General features: G+C 40.4%; 1 protein-coding gene across 1 annotated transcript in view; it reads right to left on the bottom strand.

The window, feature by feature from the left end:
* FHIT (fragile histidine triad diadenosine triphosphatase) overlaps nt 1-21,804 on the bottom strand; it is a 1,915,768-nt gene that overhangs the window by 1,498,277 nt on the left and 395,687 nt on the right. Inside the window, exon 3 of the mRNA XM_066245666.1 lies at nt 13,620-13,688. The gene's annotated coding sequence lies outside the window, so the exon portion shown is untranslated. The remainder of the gene's footprint in view (nt 1-13,619; nt 13,689-21,804) is intronic.

Genomic DNA, 21,804 nt, shown 5'->3' with positions numbered 1-21,804 from the left:
TTCCACTTATTTAGGCATTCATTGGATGATTCTTTTATGTGCCCTGACTAGGAATCGAACCCAGTTAGAATGTATCAGGATGACACTCTAACCAGCGAAGCTACCTGAGCAGGACAGGAGTCCTGACATGTTTTAAATGTTCATGAGCCACTGTGGCTAGTAGCATAGGCAAACCTTAAAATCAGGAGGACCATAGGAATTTGTATGATTTTTACTTTCTTTTTTTATCTCTTCTTTTACAATTACCATTTATAGTTTTACTATTGACATATACTACCTCTGTAAAATAAAAACTGAGGTTGTTTTTAAATATTAAGAATGGAATTTGTTTCTGTCTCCAGAACATCTTTTGGCTCATGATCTCTGCAGTTCATAGACTACATGCTCCCAGAACTAGAAAAATGTCTTTCTGTTTTCTCCTCCCTTTACAGAGATTTTTGAATAGCTGCCTCGCTTTAGGCCTCAGGCATGTGAGTAAGGATCAGATTTGCTGTTCTTCAGAGTCCTTGCTAAGCCAGCCCCTGCTTTCTAGTCCTAGAATCTATCAGTACTCTGGGCACTTTTAGCAGCAATCTGGGGCTTGTGGAAGGGCATGGAATGGGATCAGAAACTGCTTAATTTGAGGTTAAATAATGATGACAAGCTTTAATCTGCAAGTTGCCATTAGATTGTAAACACTAATTGCAGCTGCAGCAATCTGCAATAAACCTATTGATAGAAATCTTGACCAGAATGATGGGGTTTCCATGGCAATATGTCCGAGCCACTGCATGTGCTGTGGCCTCTGGACAGATGGTTAGACCATGAAAAGTGAGCTGCAGCAGGTTCGCTAGAGCGGGACAAGTGTAATTGTTACAGGGTGTGAGGTTCCTACTATGAGTCAGGCTCTTCCCAGGTAATTTATCTGATAATTCTCACAATGACTTTATAAGATGAATGTGATTATTTTCTCCACTTTAAAGAAGAGAAGGCTAAATCTCAATGAAGTATCCTACCTGCTGAAGTACATGCAAACTATGGGTTCAACCAGATTTGAACACCAACTATCTGAACCTCAGGCTGCTCTGCCTCAAGCTTTGAGACGATAGTGAGGAAGGGATAAAGAGGAAAGATTCAAAAGTGCATGGGGAAGATGGACAGAGAAAGAGAAACAGAGTGCTCAGAGAGGAACTAGCATTAGACAGCCCAGTGAGAAGCCCGGGAGGCGGGAGACATTCTGACCCACTATTCTCAGAGCAGCTGAGAAAGTGCCCGTCCAGCTCCTGGGCACCAAGAACTCTTTCTCGTCTTTTCAGACCTAGACAGGGTCAGTGTGAGCCTCTTTCATGAAGCCTTCCCAAAACCTCCTCATAAGACTGGCACTTTATATATCAACAAAGTGGGGTGCATTGGGAGAAAGATGACTTTGGTGTGAGGGGCTAGACACCATCATTTGTTAAAAAAAAAAAAAAAGTTAAAAGAAATGAGGCTTAACCTGAGGATGAGAAAAAAAATAAGAGCAGGGAGAAAACCATGACAGCTGCTGTCAAACAGTTAATGGAGTACTATGTGAGGTTTTAACCCAAGTATTTTTCCCTAAAGCCTTTTGGAACAAGACAGAACATTTGTCCCTTGGCTCGCTAGTGCTGTGATAGTGCTAGGGAAATGTCAGTGAGCGAAACCAGACACAAATATGCTGTCAGGATACATACATCTCACAGGGATAACAGAGTCAAAATAAAAGATCACACAGATAAGTGGAACACTGAGCTAAGTGCTCCAAATAATGGGTAAATGTGATTTGATGATTTTGCCCAAGATACCAAACTGGAACCAATAAAGAGAATATGCAGGAATAAGTTTCAGGTCCTCACCAGAAGCACTTTAAACAATTCACACACCCAGAAATGACCCCATGAACGGCCCACTTCCTTCCTGTACTGGATGTGCTCAGGTTGGCGTCCAGGAGCACAAGGGTTCAGCCCTGAGTGACTCTCCAGTCTTCTCCAGCTCTGAGAAACCATGACTCCATCATTCTAAGAAAAATACTGTTTCAGATGGCAATTAGAATTTGCTAGATTGAATTTCCAGAAGACTTAGGAAATTTTTGCAGGAAATAATTGTTTTCTGTGTATAGGAGTGTCCAGGAAAATGGAGTCCCCTAAACTGTCAATAGCACTCTGCACTTACCCTCATCTCACAGAAACACTTCTGTTTTACTTACTGCCCTGGAGCTCTGTGAGGGCAGAGGCTGATGGTTTTGTCATCACTGAATCATTAGTTTATGGCACATGGCACATGCTAAATAAAAATGAATATGATACTAGAAAGTACCAAAGCAAGCACGTGTATATGTGTAGATCACTAATAAAAAACTTTTCTCTACTGTTTCAAACCTTATAATTGAACTTCATGAATAATTAATGAACACAAAAGTCAGTCGATCACTTGCCTCTTGATTAATAGCTAGAGTCCCTTGTCCAAGCAGTCACTTAGTTCCATTAAAAATTAATAATTTTCTACAGAATAAATATACACTATACATAGTACATGAAGAGTCTACTTTTAATAAGCAATTAAGTAATGCAGAAAGACTAAGAATCTATTAGCTGAGAGCCCCATGAACTCGCCCTCCAAGTCATCATTCATTTACTACCCATTTCTCTTCTAAATTTTTAAATTATATAATCATGAAGAAAAGTAGTTCTGAAAATAGAATAAATAACATTTAACAGGTTGTCATATTTTGGTTAACATTTGCAGGCTGACACATGTTTTTGTTGAAGATTTGAGATAGGCTATTCCTTCTCTGACATAAAGAATACATTAGAGAAGATCGATACAAAACTAAGGCACTATATGTAAAATGTTAAGTCTATTCATTGAAAAATTATGAACCATGCAGTAGAAAACTTAGCTAGATCAAAGCTAAATTAAATTATTGATCTATATTCATTTTTCCCCTTTCTGTGTGACTAACTCCTGATTTTTTATAACATACATTATTGCCTATATAGTAAATGAATCATCTTATTCTATGTCCAATATGTGCACTGACTGACAATTTTCTAAAATTAATTGTCATTTTGGTAGCATTCAGATTCATAAATTGAGCTCCCCTCACATAAACATCTAAATGCTTAACATAAAATTTATAAGCTTTAGTAGCAGGAACTCAAAGGGAAAGAGGGTAATTTTCACTTTTTCCAACACAAATAGAAATAAAATGTTATTTTTCTTCACATCATTTCACTACTGTATAGTTCTTGATACATTTCATTGATGAGGCCAAAATGTAGTCACTTGACTTTTTAAAAATTACTTAACAGTATTCCTAAGCAAAGTGATGCAATCAACACTTTGTGACTTGAAGTCTTGTAAATTTTCAGACCTACATCTTCCTAAAGATGTGTAACCTCAAATTCTGTAAGCAGCTTTACCAACAGCACAGGGGATTTCTTTAAATACAAAGAGCTCTTGTTCCCAATCAGCCTCCAAAGTGACAGAGAATATGTTTCAAATTAGGATTTTCTCTCACCTGCTGAAAAGGAAAAATGTGTAAATATTCTGTAAGAAATGTAAATTCCACAGATCCATATCATTTCACAGAAAAAGGAAGCTAACATAAGAGGAGTCCTTGGTAGAAATGATTTTCGATTTGGGGCTGTATTTAGCCAGTAACTTTTGCCTACTGGGAAAATATTTTCTATTTAACAAATTAGTGTCAGTTACTGAGGTCTCTTTAGTTTCTCTAATGGAGATACAATCATTCTGACTTGTGCTCCAAATCAAAGCAAAACTTATCCCTGAAGTGGAGTTGAAAATTTGTATCAAAATACAGTGAAATGCGGTTTTAGATTCTGATGAGAAACATGTGAGCTCGCTCAGGTAGATGGAAGTGTTTGCCTCCCCCAGGCAGAGAAACGACTTGCTGCTTTCGCTTTACACTGACGGTCCCTGTGCGAAGCTCTAGGCACCAGGGACATGTCCCACAGTCTCACACAAATCCCACACCCTGTTGCTGGGACACGGAGATGTCAGCCTCAATGCAGGCCTGGGGGCCGGGGTCTCTGTTTCTCAACAGTCCGGCTCCAAAGCTGAGCGCCCTTTGCTCTAGGAATCAATGTCATCCAACAAAAACTCCAGGAGAAAGTCAAATGCCAGCATCAAAAATCTCTCTTGTGTAGCAGTCTCTCCCCACTGTGTTTCTGCCAGATGACAAGAAGAAATGGGAAAAACAGCACACAAAGGCTGAAGAGAGAAAAAGAATTGCAAAACTGAGAGATAGGAACAGCCAAAACTCACATAGGAGAAAAAACTCAGGCACCCAACAGTGCGGAAAGGTCTGTGCTGTCTGGGGAAGGGCAGCAGGCTCCAGGGACCAACTCAAGTCATCAGCACCTTAGGAAGTGCCCTTACCAGTCGGTACCCAGTACCCGGGGCCTTTGTTCTCAACACACAATATGGAATCCACTTCTCAGGAGGTGGGCCTCTTTAAACAAGCTCACAAGACCAATGCATAAGATCAGAGTGTCAAAGTAGAAGTCTACAATTTGCAATATAACTGTCACAAAGATATAAGCATGACCAGTATTTCCCCTTCCTGAAGATAGCCAAATCCTAATCACACAGGAACCTGATGTGTAAGGAATCTGAAAAAGAGCTCAGTTGATGAATTGATGTCAAGTGGCAGGGGGGAGAGGCAGTCTGCGAAGGGGTATGCAGCAGAGAGAGCTGGTTGCATTGCTAGGGACCCACTGCCACACAGGAATGGCTTTGCCAACAGGTAAACAGTGCCCCCAATTCCTCACAGGAGGCCCACCTCCTCCAAAGAGGGCTCCACTTCCTTCCATCCCAGAGTAACCACAATTTGTATAGCAAAGTCTTCCCTTTGTCCTAAAAAACCTGGGTCATTTTTTCTCCTTGCAACTTAAAATATATTCATTGTAACAAATGAATAGTAAAAAGAGTTTGGCTGAATAAAATATCCATCTTGCAGATAAAAAAAAAAACAAACCAGTCAATTATCAGCAATTCTGCATGTCTCAACTTAATACATATGTACACATTATATCAAAACAGGATCATACCTTAAATTGTTTTGTTGCTTTTAATTAACCAAGACTTAAAAGCAGCTTTCCATGTCATCAAGTAACAAATACTCTGTATGCACTTCTTTGCCAAAACCTTTGATTATTTCCTTAATAAACATCCCTAGATATAGAATTATCGGGTCAAAAGATATGCACACTTCCATTCATTTATATATTGCCTAAGGCTGTTTTCACCCAATAACAGCAGGGTCAAATAGTTAGAACAAAGACTGTAAACCTTCAATATTTAGTCTCTCATCTTCTACAGAAAGTGTGCCAACCACTGACCTAGTCTACAATTAATTAGAGACATAACATTCACAATGGGATGTCTATTCCACAATAAGACACAGGTCCCATTTTAGAAAATTCACCATGACTACAAAAAGATCTCTATCATTTCAAATATTTTCTACCCTTTAGCGTAGGTTAATCAGTCCAAAGGTTGTATATGATATAACTTTACTTATCATTATAATAGTCTTAAAGAATACTATTAGAGAATGTAGCCCCATTATTTTCAACTACAGAAATTATTATAACCTAAGATATCAATGGGAACCAAATCAAACAAAATGAGATGTTATAAAAATTCCTTTCTTGCATAATAATCTATAATAAATACAGATATACATGTTCTTGAAGATTTAATATAAAAAAATTGATCACTAAATTAAAAAACTAAAAGAGATTTCATTTCTTGGGCCTTTGATTTGAAACAGCTAAGGATTTTAGATAGGATTTGCTTTAGTCACGAGCCTGACCCCAATTTGTCTAAGGAAAAAACACATTGAACTTTTTATGGAAAAAAATCATGTAGACCACATCTAAATATTTATAAATTCCCTGTTAATTAGATTTTAATCTACATGATTATACCATTAGATTTTAATCTACATGATTATACCATATGCTAGAAAAGCATCCAAATACAAACCCTATGAGACAGTTTTACTGCCATTAGTTTAAGAGCCATTTAAAAGATTTTCTATGGGATTAAGATTGGGTAATTTATCATGGTTTTATGCTCCTTTAATCTGCTCTATCTTCCAATTGTAAAATAAATATTGGTTTTAAAATAAATGGTTCTGCCCAGGTTTTGAGGAGAAAAATTGCCCTGTAAATCACAAACTCACTTGTGCCAAACTCAAAGTCCAACATTAAGCCTAACCCATTCTGACAAAATATAAGTCAATTTTATAGAACAAAACCTACGAAGACAATTACTCAAGTATATTACCAATGCTGCAATGTAGCTAATTTAAGATATGAGCTTCTTCAGCTCTTGCTTTTTTAATTCTCAAAATAACAACTAATTGATGGCAAACTGATCTTTCAATTAGACTTTTTTTAAAATGAATTCTTTACCATAGTATTCATTACATTCTTTCCAACACCAATCAATATACAAGTTATGTAACTTTAAATAAATACAAGTAAATCTGAGGGTTATATGATAACATCTTTATCAGTCAGTTTTTTCATATTCAGAAGGACAAGTCAATTTAGTAGTCACTTAGAATATTTCACAGAGCCCTGAGAAGTTGACAATATACAATATTTTCCTATAATAAGCAGAGTAGCTAAAGTACTGTGGAAGACAGGAATGGCTTAAAGCAGTGCTTTGCAAACTATTTGCGATAGAATAGTATTATAGTACAGTGTATTTCTCATTTTCAATATACTGTGGGTTGATAATCCATTTACAAACACAATAAAAAATGTACTCGGTATTGTGGCAATGCCAAATTGCTATAGTTTCTAAACCAGCACTGTCCAATAGAAATATAATGTGAGCCACAACTATAATTTTAAACTTTCTAGTAACCAGAAAAATACCATAAAAAGAAACAAATGAGATTAATTTTTAAAATGTTTTATGTAACCCAAAATATGCACAATCTTATCATTTCAACATCTAATCAATATAAAAATATTGAGATATTTTATATTCTCTTTTTAATACTATTTTCAAATCTGGTGTATATTTTACACTTGCAGAACATTTCAATTCAGACTGGCCACGTTTCAGGTATTCGACAGTCGCATGGAGCTAGGAGCTCACGGACCGGACAGGACAGTTCTAATCTCTTACTCTGAGTGTCGGCATCCACCTCCTCACGTTTAAACCACTGCTCTTTTCAAATGACATCTCTAAGTTTCTCTTCTGTAATTTTCTCCTGGTGATTTATAATTGAAGGCTCCGTTCCAGAGAAAGCCAACACTTAAATGAAGAAATTAGCAAACTCATAATTGTGGCTAACTTTATACTTCCTTTCAGGAAGGAACAGCCATGCACAAGAGATAGATGTAGAAGCCCCCTCTGCTCTCCCTCCTCTAGAAGCAATTACCATCTGAATGAAGTTGGTTTATTTCCTCTCACCAATCTTTTCATACTTTCTCTACAGATTATTGTCCTAAGCAGTAACATAAAGCTATTAATGAGGGAAGATATATCTGCACTTTTCAGATATGGGTAAATTTAATGTATTTGTCTTATTGTATAAATCCTTCCCATGTTCCAATGGCAACTGTAGAAACTAAATCTCACACTTTTCTACCTTCCCACTGTATGATCTATCCTTTGGACCCAGGACTCTCTCCTAGTCACAATAATTCCTACAATTTAAACCTCACTTCTTCAAGAAACCGTTAGTAATCAGCCCTTTGTCCTAATAAGATTAAGTTCCCTGTTATATGTTCTAACCTTTCTACACTGCACTTACAATTATAAATATCTATTTTTATAATGAATTGTATCATGACCCCTCCCTCATGATAAGCTAACACCAGCACAATTCCAGATACATAGTTGATGCATATAAATATTTGTTTTATGGATGAATAATTTTCCATTCCAGGAATCCAGGCTCAAACTTAACTCAGCTAGACATCATGTTTCTCAGTCTCTTGTGACATGAGCTCAGAATATGTATATATATCATAAGCATATTGAACAAACTTATTTATTAGAATGTACATTTTCAAATATAGTACCATAAAGTTATTCAAAGTATATTCTTTTGACTTTTTATTTTATAATGTATCTCTATTTAGTCCCCCTTTCATATCTAACACTATTTGTGTCCTCGCTCTCTGTTTCTGTTGTTGATCAAGTTCACCAGCTGTTTCCATGTTTGCTTAGTCTTTCAAAGAATCATCTTTTGCTCTGTTGACCTTCTCTACTATTCCTTTGTATTCCATTTTATTGGTTTTTATAATATTTTGTATTATCTTGTCCTTTTATTTTGACATACTCTGCTATTCTATTTATACCTTTTTGGTTGAATGCTTACCTCACTAATAATCACTCTTCCTTCATTTCTAATATATACATTTATAAATCTATAAATTTCCATCCATGTTCCACTTTAACTATATTGCACAAAATTGAAAATAAAGTGTCTAGGCCCTGGCCAGTGGCTCAGTGGGTAGTGCATCAGCCTGGTGTATGGACCTCCTGAGTTCAATCCCCAGTCAGGGCACACATGAGAAACAACCATCTGTTTCTTATCCCCTCTCTCTTCCCATTCTCTTTCTCTTCCCCTCCTACAGCTAGTGGCTCAATTGGTTCAAGCATTTGCCCCGGGCACTGAGGGTAGCTGAGTTGGTCGAGCACATCAGCCTTAGGTGCTGAAAATAGCTCTGTTGATTGAGCATCTACCCAAGACAGTAGTTGCCAGATGGATCTCAGAGGGGGTGCATGTGAGTGTATCTCACTATCTACACTCCTCTCACTTAAAAGGAAGTATCTAATAATTTTAATCATTTATTTTCTTTGACCGAATAATTATTTAGAAGTATAATCTTGATTTTCCAAATGTATGGAGTTCTGTTTTTAATTGATTTTAGAAGTAGGAAGGGTGAGTGAGAGAGAAACATCAATTTGTTGTTCCACTTATTTATACAGTCATTAGTTGATTATTGTATGTGCCCTAATTGGGGATTTAACCCATCACCTTGGGGTATTGGGACAATGCTCTAACCAACTGACCTACCTGGCCAGGTTGCAAATGTACAAAGTGTTTGATGTCTTTTGATTTTTGGTCTCCTGATTCTTTTTCTCTGAGATTAAAGAATATAGCTAATGTAATTTTTATTCACCAGTGGTAAGTAAGGTTTCCTATGTATGTACTCTGATACTGAAATTAAAAGTTTTACACATGTCCATTAGATCAAGCTAATCAGTTACAATAGTCAAATCTTCTTTATCCTTACTAATTTTTTTAGTTTATTTAATCTATCACTGTCTGAGAGGTGTGTTTTAAGACTCCCCAATTATGATTACCCATGTTCTCAATACCTCATGATGATTCTGTCAATTTTCACTTTACATATTTTTGAAATGACTCTACTAGATAAGGTAGGTTGTTCTTTATCATTAAGTAATAACTCTGCATCTGCAATAATACTTTTTTAAAGTGCATTTTGTCTGATAGTAGCACAGTGTCAACAGCTTTCTTTTGAAAAATATTTTATAGTATATTATATCATTTTCTGTCTATTTTCTTTCAGTCTTCCCAAGCCTTAACAAGTGTGTCCTTTGTAAATAGTTTGTAAAAAGAATAGAGCTGTTCCCCTTTCCCCATCAAACTTAAGAATCTTTGTCTGTTGATGGATAAAATGAATCATTTTACCTTTGATGTGATTACTAGTATATTTGGCATTATTTCAACAATAATATAGATCAATTTCCCAAAAACAACAATATAGGATTATCTATATGTACCAAATATTGCACACCACAGCAAGCACTGCTGTATCTAGCTTAGACTCATAATGTAGCTATTCTCAGTAAGTCATTTAGACACATTAGCAAACTATATTCTTTTAAAGATACAAGGTAATAAAGCCTTACACAAATAACACAGAAAAATTCCCAAATTCAGAAGGCCAATCTGCTACTCTATTTCTTTATCTGTAACATGGACGTAAAAGATTCCATTTGTCACCCACCTCTGATGTTTCTGTACTTCCCTTGCCCATTATTTTTCATTCCTACCTAATGCAGCCCTCATTCTGCCTCTTCCTTTCCTCTCTTCTTCTTTCCCACCACAGCCTATCATCTTCTTTTGCTTAAGCAATTGTATTAGTGTCTTTTTTCTCTCCCTGGTTTCATTTTCCTACCTTCTACTCCAGTCCATCCTCCAGTTAAATGAGGGCCTAGCATTATAAGCTAGATCTTTGAACTTTACCCTGCAGGTCAATGTCATTCAAAGTGAAATCCAAAGACATAGTCTCATAGCTCTAAACATACTGTGATCATTTTTTTTTAACTTGTGGTTTTATCCAATTAACATTCTAAAGAATTTAAATGACAGCCTGATAATTGAGCTGTACTTTCCAATAGCAGTGCCTGAGTTTGTCTTTTCTTTCCCCCATCCAATCTGTTCTATTCTCAGTGTCACTGGCACCCAATGATTACCTACAGTGACAGCTTTTAACTTTCAATGTGTCAGCAAGCACATCTGGCTGTTAGGTTGGCATGTCCTAATGCTAAAATTGTCCCGTGTCTGTGAATGTGCTCTTCAATGGAGATGGTGTGCAGCTGAAAGACAGTGTTACCGAACAAAGCTTTCACTTATTAAGATACTTAACTAATGGAGACTTTAATAAGACATCATAAAAACCCACAGTATTGCCAAGCAATGTTCTATTTTAAATGTTATGGGCTAATGAGAAAAGAACAAGGCAGAATTAATATGTAAATTATGTGTTTATATCAAATGAAAGCCAAATGATATTATGGGACATTGTACAAAAGAAGTCCCAATCTTTCAAACAGAGAAAATTGCTGAAAGAACTGAGTTTTCATATAGTTTAGAGAGGTAAAGACATGCCAAATTAAGAGCCTCTCTCACTGTAGTCAGTAAGTTTTATTTATTCATATTCATTTATCAAAAATGTGTTAAATACTTAATAAGTACTCTGAGTGCCAAACATTTTTCTAGGCATTGAGGATAAGAAGCAAACAAGACAGACAAATTCCTTATTCTCACAAGTTGTATTCAGAAAATAAGCAAATTAACACAAATTGACAATATGGTGTCAGGCAGTGATGAGTCCTATGAAGAAACATGAAGCAGAGATGAGAAGTGGAGAACCCCAGGAGGACGCCTAATGCAGGCAGTGTGCTCAAGGCACTGTGCTCACGGAGGCTTCTCTGCAGCGATGCCGTGGGAGAGAAAGCTGAGATGAAGGGGAAGGCATAGACATATCAGGGGGAAAGGCTTCTAGACAGACAGAACAGCAGGGCAAAGATGCTGACGTGGGAATAAGCTTGACACGTGGGAAACAGCAAGAAACTCTGTGTGACCAGGCCACAGGGGGTAAGCAGCAGGGTGATGCGAGATGAAGTGAGAAAGAAAAGCATGAACTAGATCTTGATGGGCCTCAAGGTTACAGCAAGAGATGAGACTGAATTCTGAAGAAGACGGAGGAGCCACCGGGGGCTTCATACAGTTCCTACAGTTCGCGCAGAATTCGAAAGGGACAGGTAGGGGGACCAGCTTGGCGGGAGGCGGTGGGCGTGGGCGGTGGCGGTGGGCAGGGCGCCGCTCCGTGCAGGAGATGAGGTAGCTTGCTCCGGGAGCTTCTCTCTTCCCAATGAAACATGAAAGTGAGGGAATCTGACGAGTGTGGAAATTGAAGATGGGAGTTGGAGGCTTGAGGTCGAAGTAAAGGTATGAAATGTTGTCTCGGAGAGTAGAAATACTAGGTACATGATGTAGGCCTGCCAAGCATAACAGAGAACCCATGGGGACTCTGTGGACATACATTTAAAGCACAGCAGGCTAGCACAGTTCCGTGTTCCTCCCTGTTCACCCACAATCAGCCCAAACTGGACAAGAAAGCTAAGGGTCAGTTTTTCAGGCGAGGATGACAAAGCAAAGGAGAGGTCCACCACAGCACCCAAATGGGGCCGGGGAAGACGCGGGGCTGGAGAGGGACGCTGAACAGTGCGTATGAACAGCAGGTCAACAGTCTGGAGGCCCCAAAGGCTCAAAGATGTCTGTTGGCGTTGTAATACTACTGTCACATGTGTTGGCATCCCTGGGAAGACAGGAGGTAGAGGTCAGAGAGCAATGCTTTGAAACATGTTTTGAAGGTTAGCACAGTGTTTCCTAACAAGGGCACTGTAGCATTTAGGATGAAACAATTCTTCACTGGTTAGGACTGCTTCAGGTGACAAATGACATTTAGCATCCTCAGCTCCTGCCTCCAAAGGCCAGAAGCACTCCCAAGGGGAGTAAGATTTCCTAGACTGAGAGCCACTGACCTGGGGGATGATCATGAGGTTGAAAAAGAGACATTTGTAAATAAGAAACTCAGAAAATTAAGAGGCCAGATATGGGCCCTCTGTGTAGATGCTTTTACCAAAAATGATGGCAAGAGAGTGACACGTATTAGAGAGCCAACTAGGTGGTAAAATGTCCAATAAATACACTGGAGTAGTCAGGAGGACAGTCTGATAGCATATGCTCTCAAAGTGCTCCCAGGGATGAAGAGAAAAGAAGCTGTCTAGAAGTGACAATGAGGATGAAAGAGGACGCTGACTCCACTCCAGACACAGAAAAAGCAGCCGCCGCCTGAGAGGGTGTCAGGGAGCAGTGGCAGAGCCGCGAGCTTCAGAGCAGTGCTGTCCAGCGGGACTTTCTATGCTGGTGGAGTTGTCCACCCACACTGTCCAATAAGGCCAGTCACCTGTGCCTATCAATGAGGCTAGGACACCCGAGGAACTGTCCATGGAAATATACATGTGGCCAGTGGTCACCAGGTCAGCAAGTAAAGGAAGCATTCAGAAAGGAGTTTGAGGCGACAGAAAATTCTTCTTAATCTCTGAGTCCCAAGGAAAAGGGACAAGCGTATGCATGCATCTAGGAAAGTTCATGGGTCTGGAGCAAGAAGGGGAGGGAAGTTACGCTCAATAGCATCAGCATTTTCAATAAGCAAGATTCCAAAAACTCATTTACATTTATTTCTGCCTCTTCCTGGACCAACTTCTATACCATATTGTTATGGAGAAGTAAGACACTTGCAAAAAGCCTCCTTCAAAAGTCTAAAATATCACTACCATGTCAGAACTATCATTACATCTCATAAGAAGCATCTGGTATTAACAGACATGACTTTTGCCTGTTTTTCTGGGATCTACATGTCCCTTCCCCCAAATCCAGCTTTCTATCTCTAACAAAGGATGAAAAACTACAACTTCTGAAAATTTCCTGTTAAAAGATACTGTGTTTAGAAATCATGTTTCTTATTTTTTGTGTGTGTTTCCATAAAAGAATATAAAGAAGTTTGTTCTTTGTTATCCAAAATGAGGTATTCTAATTGACTACAGCCACAAGGCGATAATTTATGCCTTAACAAAACAATAAAAAAGGGTTGTGCACCTCCATTTCCACCCTACCATGCACACAGACTTCCAGAATGGCCTCATGATCATGCCCGAGCCTTGGCTACAAACTTAACCAGCAACAACTCTGTCAATATGTGCTCATCAATCAAATATGCAATGCCAGTGTGGGGCCCAGGATCACTCACCCAGTGGAAGAATCCCAGGATAGGCAGGAGACAGGCAGAGTGCTCTTAATATCTGGATATTGCTTGACACTGTATTTGATGGAGAATAAAGGAATAGTAAGACACTTTTGATTAGTTTCTGTCTGTTAGAGTCCTCAATTTTCATTTAATTGCAATCAAAATACCAAAATACTCTCTGTCCCCAGAGAGGTGACACAGTCCCTAGGTTAGTAGATGCCAAAAACACATAATTAAAAAACAACCTCTGTGGAGCTAATCAACATAGCACTATAACTATACAGATTTCCTGGTAGACAAAGGTCAATTTCTCTTAGTCATAAGACAGAATCTTTCCCATCAGTGTTGAAAGGGTGCAGAGTTTGCCACCCCAAAATATGCTTTGGGGGGTAATTATTTAAAGCTGGTTATTTTTAAGAAAACAAAAGACTCAAGAAGATCCCTTTATCTCTGCCATACATATTAAAGGGATTTAGATAGAAAAACCTGCTTAAAGGGAGCTATCACCTTAGCATAATATGAATTCAGAGTGTCAAACAGGGAGAAACTAGCAAAGTCTGGTTGTTTGATAGCCCCCCATCCTCCATGCACCCATACACAACTTGTCTGATTGTTTCTGGCTGGCCTGGCAAGAATTTGTTTACCAAATGTTTGCTTCTTCTCATCTACATGTGATATGCCTACCATCCTTTTTGAAGTCCAAACCACACCCCATCCCTTTCTCCTTAGCACAAAATGATGTATAAATCTCATCTGCCCAATTTGTCTTTGGGCCCAATAATCTTATGGAACCCACATCTGTATATAATCATAAATTTGATTATTTTCTCCTGTTACTCTGTCTCATGTCAATTTTTTTTTATAAATAAATTTTTATTTTAATGGGTGACATCAATAAATCAGGGTACATATATTCAAAGAAAACATTTCCAGGTTATCTCGTCATTCAGTTCTGCTGCATACCCATCACCCAAAGAGAGATCGTCCTCCGTCACCCTCTATCCAGTTTTTTTTGTACCCCTCCCCTTCCCCTCCCCCTTTCCCTCCTTCCCTCCCCCCACCCCCCGTAACCACCACACTCCTGTCCATGTCTCTTAATCTCACTTTTATGTCCCACCAATGTATGGAATCCTGCAGTTCTTGTTTTTTTCTGATTCGCTTATTTCACTCTGCATAATGTTATCAAGATTCTACCGTTCTGCTGTAAGTGATCCGATGTCATCATTTCTTTTAGCTGACTAGTATACCATGGTATATATGTGCCCCATCTTCTTTATCCAGTCTTCTATTTTTTTTTTACAGTGATTAAAAGCCTTTAAGCAAACTCTTGGCCAATACAGCAAGAACCCATAAAAGAGTAGTGTCCTTAACATGTTCACCAAGTCCAAGTTGGCCCCATCACCCTGCCAAATCCCTGAGAAATGCAACCCAACCACAGTTCAGTCTGTTAGGATCTGTCACAGGGAGCAGGAGTCCAGGAAAAGTCCACACAGGAAAAGTCCGCATGGCGCTGGAATTGTTGTCACCATTCTATACTTTGCAGCTCATGTCCAAGTCCCAGTGACTGCTGCTTCTAGCTGGTAATGATTCAGGTAGACTGGAGAAGCCATTTACAGCATGTGTGGATATGGAACTTCTGTTCTCCTCTGCCTGGAGAGATGAGACCAGGTAGCTTTTCCCTGGAGCTCTGCGACTGTGGCATGGTAAAGAGAACCTTGGGATATACTAAGCAGTCTCAGTGTGGCTTCTTCAGTGTTCCTTGGTTGAAGAGTCCTCTTAGTTTAGTCCAAAGTTGGTTTTTCCAGATGATAGTTCATAAAATTAGTTTGTAATCCACTTTGGTTCTGGGAGGTAGATGTTGGTACATCCGCCTACTCCAGCGCCATCTTGTCTCCCCTCATGTCAATTTGATTATTAGAGCAGCCAGAAGAACTTAGAAATGTAGAAGAAAATTTATTTTCTCCACAGAGTCCTCACCTAGACCAGGTGTCAGGACATGTCCATTCTGGTCTTCATGTCTTGTAGGCTGATTCAGCCCTAAGGGGGCCTTCTATATTAACCATGCTTCTAGACTCTAGCAATTGGCCAAAGTCAGACAGAAGGATTCAGAAATGAAGAATTCAGTTGTTCACGATGTTAGTGAGGTTGATTCTATCAGATGCCCAGCTGTGGATCCACTCTGGGCTCAGGATACAGATTCAGCTTCCACAATTCTAATATTTGACCCTGGGTGGAACTAAGAGTCTCTTCTTTCCTTCCACTTTGTTTTCCCCTGATGGGACTTTCATCAACATGGAAACCAAAATATATCCTGGAGCTAGACCATTAATACCAGTTAACTGTTCTGTAGACATAGCCAAAGATAGTCATCTTATAACTTAGTTTTGTTGGGAAAAAGAACACTCAAAGCAGAGTATATAAATAGAGTGCTTGAAGTCCATCTCAGCTACTGAGGAGAAACCTTACAAATCACAATGAAGAGCAGCAAAAAGTAACTGAATTATTAATTTCCATTGCCTCTCTGTCTACAAGTCCCCTCTGGTGGAGGAACTAATAGGTATTGAAATATCTATAGAAATAACAAGTAAATACTTTAAAAAGAAAAAAGGAAGAGAGAGAGAGGGGGAGGGAGGAAGGAAAAAAGGAAGTAAGGAGGGAAGGAAGGAAGGAAGGAAGGAAGGAAGGAAGGAAGGATGAAAGGGAGGGAGGGAGGGAGGGAGGGAAAGAAGAAATGAAGGAAAAAAGGAAAGAAAGAAAGAAAGAAAGAAGAAAAGAAAGAAAGAAAAAGAAGAAAAGAAAGAAAAAGAGGAAAGGAAGGAAGGAAGGAAGGAAGGAAGGAAGGAAGGAAGGAAGGAAGGAAGGAAGGAGGAAAAGGCAATCTACGACAAAACAATCAGCTCCTGTTGACTGAGAGTTAAATGCAGTGATTAGCAAATATGAGCTGCAACTGGAAAACCACTTACAGATGAAGCAGTATGATGAATGATTTACCAAAAGGTCAATGCTGCTCTTTTATCTTCAATACTCATCAGTTTCCACTGCCCTCAAGTTCTCTGGCACAGAACAGAAAGCCGGCCATGAACAATTCACCATAAAAATGAACTTTATTTTGCAATGTTAAAAAACAATAAAACAACACACATGTACACAGTTGGATATAGATTCAGCATATGGACCAGCTTCTCAATTAGGGTTCCTCATATATATTAGAAAAAGGATTGACATTTAAAACCCTGTTATAAGAGGTAATGTCCTCAGCAAGTACCAGAACTCTGCCCTGTTCAGCCTTGCTGTTTTACTGTTAGTTCTTGTTGGGAAAACAATTGTGTTGGGCTTGCTCGCTACTTTGCTTGATTAGTGCTTGAGCACATGGCAGCACCACATATGTATAGTCTACGTAAGGCTATGGGTGCTTGCCCTCAGGGCAGATGGCGGATCGCACATTGCCTATCCGCCACTGTGAGGGGCCATTTTGTTGTCTGTTTGCTTGAGATGCAGTTTTCCTTTGCCTGTTTGCTCATCTGCCACTGCAAGATTCTATTAAATGGGAATGGCCCAACACTTTCTGGCTCCACAGTTCCTCTACTATCTGCCCAAATCCAATATGGACCTGCCTGGCCTTGGCCATCGGCATTACAATTGGCATAGTCAGCAAGATTCAGATTAGATTAGTATGCAGCCACCAACACCCTTGAAGGGTAGGATAGAGGATTGGCTGTTTCCTGTGGCTGTCTTTTTAGGGGCCATGGGATGGGTGTTTTTTACAGCCCTGCAAGCAGGAACTGAAAGCTCTGAGCAAGAGGTTGCCTGAGTTTGAAATCTACAGGATTAGCTGCAGACTGAGTGCCAACAGCAGCAGGAACTACAATAGTTGCTGGAAAAAGAGACTGACCACTTTTGAGAGCTCCAGTGTGAGATGCATACTGAACACTAAAGGCACCTGGAACTGGGACAATCACTGGAGAAGAAATTATGGTTTCACAAGTTGCAGTTTTCCCTAGAAGCTGAATATTGGCAGCCACATTTGTTGGAGAAACCACTGCAGGCTCAAGAGATCAAGTTCCAGCTTCAGGCCAATAGCCGGCAGCTCAGGAGCTGAAGTGGGTGCTGAAGATGGGAGTCTCTGAGCCAGCGGTTGTCGTTTCCGACTTTTCTGAGGAGAAGGTTAAGGATGAATCTGCCATTGGCAGACTCAAAGACTGGCTGGTGGTCACCCAGAAGGTAAAAACCCAGTAGCCAAGAGTGCCTCTGGTGCAGGCACAACCCCCTCTGCACGTAATGGAGCACTCTGTGGTCTGGCCCTACACCCAGACAGAGCTGATCAAGTTAGGGGTGAAATTCAGGGAGAAACCCACCAGGCCCCTGGCAACTTAATTGCTGTAGTTGTGGGAGATAGGGGTGGATGGCATCATGCTCTCCTGGACAGATATAGAGAAATTGGCCACCATTATCACACACTCTTCTCTGAGGCAGTGTCTATAGAACTGCTGTGACAACCCAGGAAACCATACCCTGTTAGAATGGGTGATGGCTGCCATTCGTACAGTCTAGCTCTAGCAGAATGCTGGAGAATTGCTGGGGGCAGTGAGTCTGTGGCAGTGCTACAGTGAGCTGCCCCAGGTCCTTTGAGAACAACATATGAAGAATGCTGCTTTTAACTCGAGGTCCTGTGGGTCAGGTAAGGAAGTATTTATGGCAGGGATGAGAAATCTTATTCTCTGTAGTGCCCTGTCAGTACTTTTTGGGTCATTAGTGGCTATCTTGGGCTCCTATGTGGGGCAGCCCATCAGCATGGTTATACAGATGATAGCGGATTTGGGGGAGCTGGAGACAGCACAGGGCCATAGGCTGTGTGGGCTTCTGCCATGCTGCCCCCCTGATTAACAAGAGAACTGGGCCTGTAAAGGCTACCTGAACACAGATGTTGGTAGATTTTATCACGGCCAGGGCAGATAGAAAGAAATTAGATGGCAGGTCTAATAAAATCCTTTTAGAGCTTTGGTGGTAGCTTAAGCCAGAGTAGAGGTTCCAGCAGCTGGAAAAGTGGGGGAAGAAAGCTGCCCTGGCAGTTGCCAAGAAAATGGCTGGTGTTAGGGTTGCATGGTTACAGGATTACTTGTTGGAGAAAGCTGAGAAAAAGGAGGATCCCCAAGACCCATAGGGGGAGGGCCAAGGGACCCGTCTAATGGGGAGTCAAAGGCCACTTTTAGACCTGGTCTAATGCACAGCAGGTGTTTGCCTTAGAAGATAATAAGTGCTTTTTAGCAGCAGCAGCAAAGAGAACTATAAGGGTGACACAGGCCTTGAGTACATTTGACTCCATCAGGCCTTGTGAGCTTGGACTTCTGATGGGTTTGGATGGGGCTTGTGGCAACAGACAGAACACTTACAGAAAGGTGCTGAGATCCATTATCAAAGAGCTGTCTGGCTAGTTGCCTGTAATGGCCTTTCACCTTGGGTGATCTGCACAGACAGCTGGGCTGTCAATCGTGGACTAATCATTGAGGGGGTATAATGGAATCTTGGATGCGACCAGAGGAGGGCACTGGCTCTCTTGCTGGATAGATATGCTGCTTGTGGACAGTATGAGAGACCTTGATGGGGAGTGCAACACCTGTGAAGGCCCTCCTGCGTGGGAAAGCTGTTCCCATCCAGTTGCAGGAACATGCCAAGGACACTTTATTCAGTGGACATATCCCTGGACTGTACAGGCCCTTCTACCTACCATAGGGTATGGGAGCTAGAAGTGGCCTCCAGTTAACTCTCTGGGCAGAGTGCTCAGGCAGACATTGTGAAGGGCACCTTTGTAATTACTGTATAACTTGTGCTGTTGCTATAGACTCTATTATGTAATGTACTGCATTCCTCACACAGGGACCATCCCAGAAGATAACCTGTGGCACAGATAGTGAAGTGAGCAACCCTAAAGGGGTGGAATGTGAGGGAAACAGCTGTGTTCGGCTTGCTCGCTGGTTTATCAGCTGCAAGTACTTTGCCTGATTAGTGCATAAGCATGTGACAGCGCCACGTGTTGATAGTCTATGTAAAACTACGGGTGCTTGCACTCAAGGCAGATGGTGGATTGTGAATTGCCTGCCCGCCATTGTGAGGGGCCATTTTTGCTGTTTGTTTGCCTGTGAAGTGGTTTTCCCTGCCTCTCTCCTTGTATGCTGTTGTGGGACTCTATTAAACAGAAATGGCCCAGTGCTTTCTGGCTCTGCAGTTTCTCTGCCATCCGCCCAAATCCAATGTGAACCTGCCTGGCCTCAGCCACCAGCATTACAGTACTCAAACAAGGCAAGGCACTGTTCCTCCCTTCTCAAAGACCACAGCCATGATGGTTGAAGTGGGGCAGGTGTCAGCATTTTCTCTTTTACTTCCCTGAAAGCCAAAGTCTTAGCTGCTGTAGATGCCAGGCTTTTAACCTGACATGCCTGCAATACGTTCTGATACAGATGAGCTGTGAGATGAACTACCTTCACACACTCATTTGACAACATTTATATAAAAAGAAACACAATGCCAGACAGATATTTTCAAGCAGAACGGATTCTGAACATTAACATATTTGCACACTGCCAACCCCTTTACCCAGACCTGTAAAAGGCAGTAAGCTATTTAACTTAACTGATTACATTGATTCCATCAGAAAGCAGATCTCTTTTCTCCTCCCTATTCTGTCTCTGAATTTGCTAAATGCTTCTCCCATTTTGTCCAATCAGTAAAATATTTTGCATTTTGTAGGTATAATCTAAGTTATCTGAGTTATTAAATAATTGTTCTCCCCAGACTCAGTTTAGAGAGAGTAACTAAATATCTGGTTATTTATATCATTGCTATTTTAAGACTTTTTAAAAGGGAGAATCCAAATGAAAGAAAAGAGGTCAAAGAATTCTGGGGAAGATATACCTACAAGGATGTTCACCATTATATTATTTTTTATAGTAAAACATAAAAATCCTAAATTTCAAGCAAAATAAAAGATTTCCTAATTATAGTACAGCCATAAAGTAAAATACTATGTAAACACTAAAAATAATATAGTAGGATATTTAATAACATGAAATAAAAATCATGATATTATTAAGAGGGAAAATAGTAGGTATCATATGATCACTTTTATTAACAATGGCTATATTTGGACCATAGGACTGAAGGTTTGGCATACAATGATTGGTCAATCGAGCCTCTATTCACAACCCCTTCTCTCCAGCACCCTCACAACTAGGAATAATTCTGTAAAATAAGACATAAACAGAAGTCTGTTGGGTGGCAATATTTTGTCTTGAGTAAAAGGGTCAGATTGGTCTAACATGCTCCATTTTGTGCTCTCTATATCACAGTGAATCAGCTGATGAATCCATGACCACAGATTGTAATGTCAGCCAATCATGATAGTGTGGGGGAGGGAGATAAACCTTGAAAGCAGCTGTTAGTTATCACAAGGAACAACTGCAACTTGATTTATTCATTCATCATTTAACCACTTGTTTTGGTGTATATGTAGACATAATCAAAGAATAGTTCCTTAAAAATCTATGGAGGAACTCATAGATTTTTACTGCTCTACCGGTTGGCTCAGCGGTAGAGCGTTGGCCTGGCGTGCGGGGGACCCGGGTTCGATTTCCTGCCAGGGCACATAGGAGAAGCGCCCATTTGCTTCTCCACCCCCCCCCCTCCTTCCTCTCTGTCTCTCTCTTCCCCTCCCGCAGCCAAGGCTCCATTGTAGCAAAGATGGCCTGGGTGCTGAGGATGGCTCCTTGGCCTCTGCCCCAGGCGCTGGAGTGGCTCTAGTCGCGGCAGAGTGACGCCCCGGAGGGGCAGAGCATCGCTACCTCATGGGCAGAGTGTGCCCCTGGTGGGCGTGCTGGGTGGATCCCGGTCGGGCGCATGCGGGAGTCTGTCTGACTGTCTCTCCTCGTTTCCAGCTTCAGAAAAATACAAAAAAAAAAAAAAAAAAAATCTATGGAGATTTACTGAAATAAAGTTAAGGCTTTAAGTGAATAATAATAAGAATAGTAATAGTGATAATAGGCCTGACCTGTGGTGGCACAGTGAATAATGCATGGACCTCGAACTCTGAAGTCGCTGCTTCAAAACCCTGGGCTCGCCTGGTCAAGGCACATATGGGGGTTGATGCTTCCTGCTCCCCCCCCCCCACTCTCTCCCCCACTCTAAAAAGAGGAAA

This window comes from Saccopteryx bilineata, chromosome 10, assembly GCF_036850765.1.
Source record: "Saccopteryx bilineata isolate mSacBil1 chromosome 10, mSacBil1_pri_phased_curated, whole genome shotgun sequence".
Lineage (NCBI taxonomy): Eukaryota > Metazoa > Chordata > Mammalia > Chiroptera > Emballonuridae > Saccopteryx > Saccopteryx bilineata.
The sequence above is the reverse complement of the archived record's forward strand: the minus strand, read 5'-3'. Positions and strand labels throughout refer to the sequence as shown.